The 7,500-nt window shown below is 55.7% G+C and overlaps 3 non-coding genes across 3 annotated transcripts in view; all 3 read right to left on the bottom strand.

Annotated features, from left to right (window-relative positions):
• LOC126216399 (large subunit ribosomal RNA) overlaps positions 1 to 1,547 on the bottom strand; it is a 4,219-nt gene extending 2,672 nt beyond the window's left edge. Inside the window, exon 1 of the ribosomal RNA XR_007542187.1 lies at positions 1 to 1,547. This exon is cut by the window's left edge and continues 2,672 nt beyond it. This is a non-coding gene — a ribosomal RNA (large subunit ribosomal RNA).
• A 188-nt stretch (positions 1,548 to 1,735) lies between these two features.
• On the bottom strand, positions 1,736 to 1,890 carry LOC126216401 (5.8S ribosomal RNA). Its single transcript, XR_007542189.1, has one exon. It is a non-coding gene; the product is annotated as a 5.8S ribosomal RNA (ribosomal RNA).
• Positions 1,891 to 2,243: 353 nt separating this feature from the next.
• On the bottom strand, positions 2,244 to 4,152 carry LOC126216396 (small subunit ribosomal RNA). The gene has a single exon (XR_007542184.1). It is a non-coding gene; the product is annotated as a small subunit ribosomal RNA (ribosomal RNA).
• Positions 4,153 to 7,500: the final 3,348 nt, after the last annotated feature.

Below are 7,500 nucleotides of genomic sequence, written 5' to 3'. Positions count from 1 at the left end.
CGCCTTTCATGGTTTCCCATGAGCGTCGATTCGGGCGCCTTAACTCGGCGTTTGGTTCATCCCACAGCGCCAGTTCTGCTTACCAAAAGTGGCCCACTTGGCACTCCGATCCGAGTCGTTTGCTCGCGGCTTCAGCATATCAAGCAAGCCGGAGATCTCACCCATTTAAAGTTTGAGAATAGGTTGAGGTCGTTTCGGCCCCAAGGCCTCTAATCATTCGCTTTACCGGATGAGACTCGTACGAGCACCAGCTATCCTGAGGGAAACTTCGGAGGGAACCAGCTACTAGATGGTTCGATTAGTCTTTCGCCCTATACCCAGCTCCGACGATCGATTTGCACGTCAGAATCGCTACGGACCTCCATCAGGGTTTCCCCTGACTTCGTCCTGGCCAGGCATAGTTCACCATCTTTCGGGTCCCAACGTGTACGCTCTAGGTGCGCCTCACCTCGCAATGAGGACGAGACGCCCCGGGAGTGCGGAGGCCGCCGCCCCGTGAAGGGCGGGGAAGCCCCATCCTCCCTCGGCCCGCGCAAGGCGAGACCTTCACTTTCATTACGCCTTTAGGTTTCGTACAGCCCAATGACTCGCGCACATGTTAGACTCCTTGGTCCGTGTTTCAAGACGGGTCGTGAAATTGTCCAAAGCTGAAGCGCCGCTGACGGGAGCGATTATTCGCCCGAGAGCATCCCGAGCCAACAGCGGCGCGGGTCCGGGGCCGGGCCAGGTAGGTCCGTCATCCGGGAAGAACCGCGCGCGCTTGCCGGGAGCCCGAGCGCCCAAAGGGGCGAATCGACTCCTCCAGATATACCGCCGAGCAGCCAGCCAGGACACCGGGGCTCTGCCCAACAGACGCGAACCGAGGCCCGCGGAAGGACAGGCTGCGCACCCGGGCCGTAGGCCGGCACCCAGCGGGTCGCGACGTCCTACTAGGGGAGAAGTGCGGCCCACCGCACACCGGAACGGCCCCACCCCGCGGCGAGTGGAAAGGCAACCGGACACGACCCCGCCGCGGATTGCTCCGCGCGGGCGGCCGGCCCCATCTGCCGAGGGCGGAGGCCAGTGGCCGGATGGGCGTGAATCTCACCCGTTCGACCTTTCGGACTTCTCACGTTTACCCCAGAACGGTTTCACGTACTTTTGAACTCTCTCTTCAAAGTTCTTTTCAACTTTCCCTCACGGGTACTTGTTCGCTATCGGTCTCGTGGTCATATTTAGTCTCAGATGGAGTTTACCACCCACTTGGAGCTGCACTCTCAAGCAACCCGACTCGAAGGAGAGGTCCCGCCGACGCTCGCACCGGCCGCTACGGGCCTGGCACCTCTACGGGCCGTGGCCTCATTCAAGTTGGACTTGGCTCGGCGCGAGGCGTCGGGGTAGTGGACCCTCCCAAACACCACATGCCACGACAGGCGGCAGCCTGCGGGGTTCGGTGCTGGACTCTTCCCTGTTCGCTCGCCGCTACTGGGGGAATCCTTGTTAGTTTCTTTTCCTCCGCTTAGTAATATGCTTAAATTCAGCGGGTAGTCTCGCCTGCTCTGAGGTCGTTGTACGAGGTGTCGCACGCCACACCGCCAGCCGGCTGTGCACGCTACCGAGACAGTACCGGTATGCGAACCGCCAGGCGACGGGCGCGCATCGCTCGTTTGAGGGGACGTGGCCGGCCCCACAGGCCGGCACGACACACCCACGTCTCCGAAGCGGGACAAACGCCGCGCGCTTCAGTTTACGTAGCCGACCCTCAGCCAGACGTGGCCCGGGAACGGAATCCATGGACCGCAATGTGCGTTCGAAACGTCGATGTTCATGTGTCCTGCAGTTCACATGTCGACGCGCAATTTGCTGCGTTCTTCATCGACCCACGAGCCGAGTGATCCACCGTCCTGGGTGATCTTTTTACAGTTTCCACTGTCTCTTTCAAAACAGTTGCATAGGCGGGACTGAGGCGTTCGACGGCCCCTGTTCCAGTGTTTTGTGTCCAACGGCCTCACGGCCGATGGGCGTCGTACGGCTCCACTCCGGAGCGGACAGGCACTCGGGCGAACGTCATTCAAAACCGGCGCGAGGCGCCAGGTGCCGCAGGCCAGCCGCTCCAGAGCTTCAGCGCTCGTACCACACAACATTTGTCCGTTAGTTTTGAGAAGCACGCGTGGTCCCGCACGCGGCGCACAGCTACTGCGAGCCGTACAGGTAGCGTGTTGCACGACACGACACGCACATCGAAAGACATGCAGTCTAGTCGGTAATGATCCTTCCGCAGGTTCACCTACGGAAACCTTGTTACGACTTTTACTTCCTCTAAATGATCAAGTTTGGTCATCTTTCCGGTAGCATCGGCAACGACAGAGTCGATGCCGCGTACCAGTCCGAAGACCTCACTAAATCATTCAATCGGTAGTAGCGACGGGCGGTGTGTACAAAGGGCAGGGACGTAATCAACGCGAGCTTATGACTCGCGCTTACTGGGAATTCCTCGTTCATGGGGAACAATTGCAAGCCCCAATCCCTAGCACGAAGGAGGTTCAGCGGGTTACCCCGACCTTTCGGCCTAGGAAGACACGCTGATTCCTTCAGTGTAGCGCGCGTGCGGCCCAGAACATCTAAGGGCATCACAGACCTGTTATTGCTCAATCTCGTGCGGCTAGAAGCCGCCTGTCCCTCTAAGAAGAAAAGTAATCGCTGACAGCACGAAGGATGTCACGCGACTAGTTAGCAGGCTAGAGTCTCGTTCGTTATCGGAATTAACCAGACAAATCGCTCCACCAACTAAGAACGGCCATGCACCACCACCCACCGAATCAAGAAAGAGCTATCAATCTGTCAATCCTTCCGGTGTCCGGGCCTGGTGAGGTTTCCCGTGTTGAGTCAAATTAAGCCGCAGGCTCCACTCCTGGTGGTGCCCTTCCGTCAATTCCTTTAAGTTTCAGCTTTGCAACCATACTTCCCCCGGAACCCAAAAGCTTTGGTTTCCCGGAGGCTGCCCGCCGAGTCATCGGAGGAACTGCGGCGGATCGCTGGCTGGCATCGTTTATGGTTAGAACTAGGGCGGTATCTGATCGCCTTCGAACCTCTAACTTTCGTTCTTGATTAATGAAAACATACTTGGCAAATGCTTTCGCTTCTGTTCGTCTTGCGACGATCCAAGAATTTCACCTCTAACGTCGCAATACGAATGCCCCCGCCTGTCCCTATTAATCATTACCTCGGGTTCCGAAAACCAACAAAATAGAACCGAGGTCCTATTCCATTATTCCATGCACACAGTATTCAGGCGGGCTTGCCTGCTTTAAGCACTCTAATTTGTTCAAAGTAAACGTGCCGGCCCACCGAGACACTCAATAAAGAGCACCCTGGTAGGATTTCAACGGGGTCCGCCTCGGGACGCACGAGCACGCACGAGGCGGTCGCACGCCTTCGGCTCGCCCCACCGGCAGGACGTCCCACGATACATGCCAGTTAAACACCGACGGGCGGTGAACCAACAGCGTGGGACACAAATCCAACTACGAGCTTTTTAACCGCAACAACTTTAATATACGCTATTGGAGCTGGAATTACCGCGGCTGCTGGCACCAGACTTGCCCTCCAATAGATACTCGTTAAAGGATTTAAAGTGTACTCATTCCGATTACGGGGCCTCGGATGAGTCCCGTATCGTTATTTTTCGTCACTACCTCCCCGTGCCGGGAGTGGGTAATTTGCGCGCCTGCTGCCTTCCTTGGATGTGGTAGCCGTTTCTCAGGCTCCCTCTCCGGAATCGAACCCTGATTCCCCGTTACCCGTTACAACCATGGTAGGCGCAGAACCTACCATCGACAGTTGATAAGGCAGACATTTGAAAGATGCGTCGCCGGTACGAAGACCGTGCGATCAGCCCAAAGTTATTCAGAGTCACCAAGGCAAACGGACCGGACGAGCCGACCGATTGGTTTTGATCTAATAAAAGCGTCCCTTCCATCTCTGGTCGGGACTCTGTTTGCATGTATTAGCTCTAGAATTACCACAGTTATCCAAGTAACGTGGGTACGATCTAAGGAACCATAACTGATTTAATGAGCCATTCGCGGTTTCACCTTAATGCGGCTTGTACTGAGACATGCATGGCTTAATCTTTGAGACAAGCATATGACTACTGGCAGGATCAACCAGGGAGCTGCGTCAACTAGAGCTGAGCAGCCGGCCGCCCGGGAGTGTGTCCCGGAGGCCCGCGCGAACACGCAAGCGTCCGCTCAATTATTCTGCAAACAGGAGGAGGCTGGGCTCCCCTGCACGATACACCTCGAAACCCTCTCAGGTCCCGGCGGCGCGCAGCGCCGTCCTAAGTACTTGGTCGGGTTCGAGAGAGGCGCAATCGCCCGGAGATAGGCGAGTAGACGCTTTCAGTGCGACCACCCGTGCTCCCAACTGAGCTTGCCGCTGCCGACAGAGGCCCGGGGAGCGTGCTGTCGTGGTGTTGCCGGCGGGAGACAACACGCGGCCACAAACAGTGACCGGGCAGCTCCAACGCCAGCGCCACAGAGGGGCAGAGCCCCACTTGGGTGCCAAAGCGAACTCTCCCAGCACAGCGCACGCGCCAACACATCCGCACAGCTGCGATACAAACCACCTGCGAGAACCGCGGGGGCGACCGAGCAGCAGACGGCGTCGCGGCGCCGAGTGCCGGGCGGCGGCGCATCCTCAACGCACACAGTCCTCAATCGGACCAGCACACTGCAGATGTCCACCGCGCTTCGCACCGGGCCCGGGAGGACCCACTTTGGCCGCACGGCGCCGCGCGCTGGGTGCGCCGGCACGCAGATGCGCCGCCTGCCGCGTCCGTCAGCCGGCGCGCCTGCCACTGGGCGCCCCCACCAGCCGGCTGCCGCGCGTGCGCCCACGCAGCGCGCGGCCAGCACGCCGGGCGCCCCCCCCTCACCGGCCGGGGACGGTCCCACCCAGCCACCGCCGCGTATCGCTTCATACCCACATGCCCACTCACGTTCGTGGGTATGACGGGTGTCGCTGAAGCAACCGGTTAATACCTGTACCGATCGTCGATATCAACGATTCACCTCCAGCGCGAACAACCGCGCAACAACGGATTTCCAGTTCATTTGCGTAACTTGGGCAGCAAACGTAGACGTCCATCTACATTTGCGAATTCAATGGGTCTTGCATGCCTGGATGTTATGAGTCACGACACGCCACATCAGTCCACATACATGCTGCGACGTATGCACGAGAGAACACGTGGAAGGTGGCCCGCGTACGTATGCCGATGCCATTGCACAGCTGCGAAGCTCATTGAACACGCAAACTCCTGACTGACGAACTAGAGGCGACAGGGGAGGGGGGGGGGGGGGGGGCGATATACGTCTTATAGCAGTACACATTACAGTGGATAGCGGGACCATGTGGAACGTACGCAACACTCGCTAGATGTTGTGAGGGTAGGCACCGTAACATGATTCAATACGCAGGACACCAGAGTGTGCGCGCAGCGAACTATGTTGAGAGGGTTGCGATTAGGCAACGCTACACGAATTTCTAGATTCATATAACAAACAATTACGTGGGTTAGGTTAGGGCGCAACGTGGGTTAGGTTAGGGCCCAACTTAGGTTAGGTTAGGGCCCAACTTAGGTTAGGTTAGGGCCCAACTTAGGTTAGGTTAGGGCCCAACTTAGGTTAGGTTAGGGCCCAACTTAGGTTAGGTTAGGGCCCAACTTAGGTTAGGTTAGGGCCCAACTTAGGTTAGGTTAGGGCCCAACTTAGGTTAGGTTAGGGCCCAACTTAGGTTAGGTTAGGGCCCAACTTAGGTTAGGTTAGGGCCCAACTTAGGTTAGGTTAGGGCCCAACTTAGGTTAGGTTAGGGCCCAACTTAGGTTAGGTTAGGGCCCAACTTAGGTTAGGTTAGGGCCCAACTTAGGTTAGGTTAGGGCCCAACTTAGGTTAGGTTAAGCCCCAACTTAGGTTAGGTTAAGCCCCAACTTAGGTTAGGTTAAGCCCCAACTTAGGTTAGGTTAAGCCCCAACTTAGGTTAGGTTAAGCCCCAACTTAGGTTAGGTTAAGCCCCAACTTAGGTTAGGTTAAGCCCCAACTTAGGTTAGGTTAAGCCCCAACTTAGGTTAGGTTAAGCCCCAACTTAGGTTAGGTTAAGCCCCAACTTAGGTTAGGTTAAGGCGCAACATAGGTTAGGTTAAGGCGCAACATAGGTTAGGTTAAGGCGCAACATAGGTTAGGTTAAGGCGCAACATAGGTTAGGTTAAGGCGCAACATAGGTTAGGTTAAGGCGCAACATAGGTTAGGTTAAGGCGCAACATAGGTTAGGTTAAGGCGCAACATAGGTTAGGTTAAGGCGCAACATAGGTTAGGTTAAGGCGCAACATAGGTTAGGTTAAGGCGCAACATAGGTTAGGTTAAGGCGCAACATAGGTTAGGTTAAGGCGCAACATAGGTTAGGTTAAGGCGCAACATAGGTTAGGTTAAGGTGCAACATAGGTTAGGTTAAGGTGCAACATAGGTTAGGTTAAGGTGCAACATAGGTTAGGTTAAGGTGCAACATAGGTTAGGTTAAGGTGCAACATAGGTTAGGTTAAGGTGCAACATAGGTTAGGTTAAGGGATGGTGTATGAGGGGGGAGGGGACGAGGTTCGTTCATAGTGATGATGGTAAGTGGACGCCTGAGGCACCCTGAGATGTGTCACGTCAGGATGCATCTTTCTCTCAGGGGAGGTGGTGCGCCGGTTGCGTGGGTGTGGCAAGGGAGTGGCAGGCCTGTGTCTTTCATTCCTGCCATTGCTTATATGCTGTGAGACAAGGCAGTGTGGTGGTGTTGGTTGCACCCCTGTCTAGGACATGTGTGGGTGTTTGTGGCTTATCTGAGTAATGATGGTTGTTGGAAGAGTGAGATATTCTGTTTTTGGGGTGGACCTCCTGGTTTTGTTATCATAGTGTGAATGGTGTAATGTGGCGGAGAGGATGCACTGGATGTTGTTCCATGCTGGTGCTTAGATATCTTGTCTGTGTCTGTTACAGCCAGAGAGTAGTGTGTGATAGAGTGTCTGGGTGACGTGTAGTTCGCATGTGTGCACAGACTGTCAGCATGTATAGGGACTGTTGTATGTCGTATGCCATCTATATTCCGATGGCTCTGCATCTATTAGTAATCAGCGCCATGTATCAGTTTAATCTGGTTGCGGTCACGCGGTGTTCTATCTCTGTACAGTAGTAGAGGTGCGACTGCACTACGTAGCTACCCCTTGCGGCAGCTTTCCCCGGTGTATGGCATACGATTATCGGCAATCAGTCGATTAGTGACAACTGGTCGTGTGACAACGTCACATGTCTGCGGGTGGGATACGCTACACCCTGCCTGTGGGTCAGGGCTCAGGAAAGCTCTCCTGACACTGAGCGCTCGGACCGTCATTACCCGTCTGAGTAATATATTGCGGAGCGCTTTTAGCCATTGCCCAGAGTCTTTGCGACTGCGAGTGCAACGCCCATGGGGATCGACATGGTT

Source organism: Schistocerca nitens, unplaced genomic scaffold (genome assembly GCF_023898315.1).
Source record: "Schistocerca nitens isolate TAMUIC-IGC-003100 unplaced genomic scaffold, iqSchNite1.1 HiC_scaffold_20, whole genome shotgun sequence".
Classification (NCBI taxonomy): Eukaryota; Metazoa; Arthropoda; class Insecta; order Orthoptera; family Acrididae; genus Schistocerca; species Schistocerca nitens.
The sequence above is the reverse complement of the archived record's forward strand: the minus strand, read 5'-3'. Positions and strand labels throughout refer to the sequence as shown.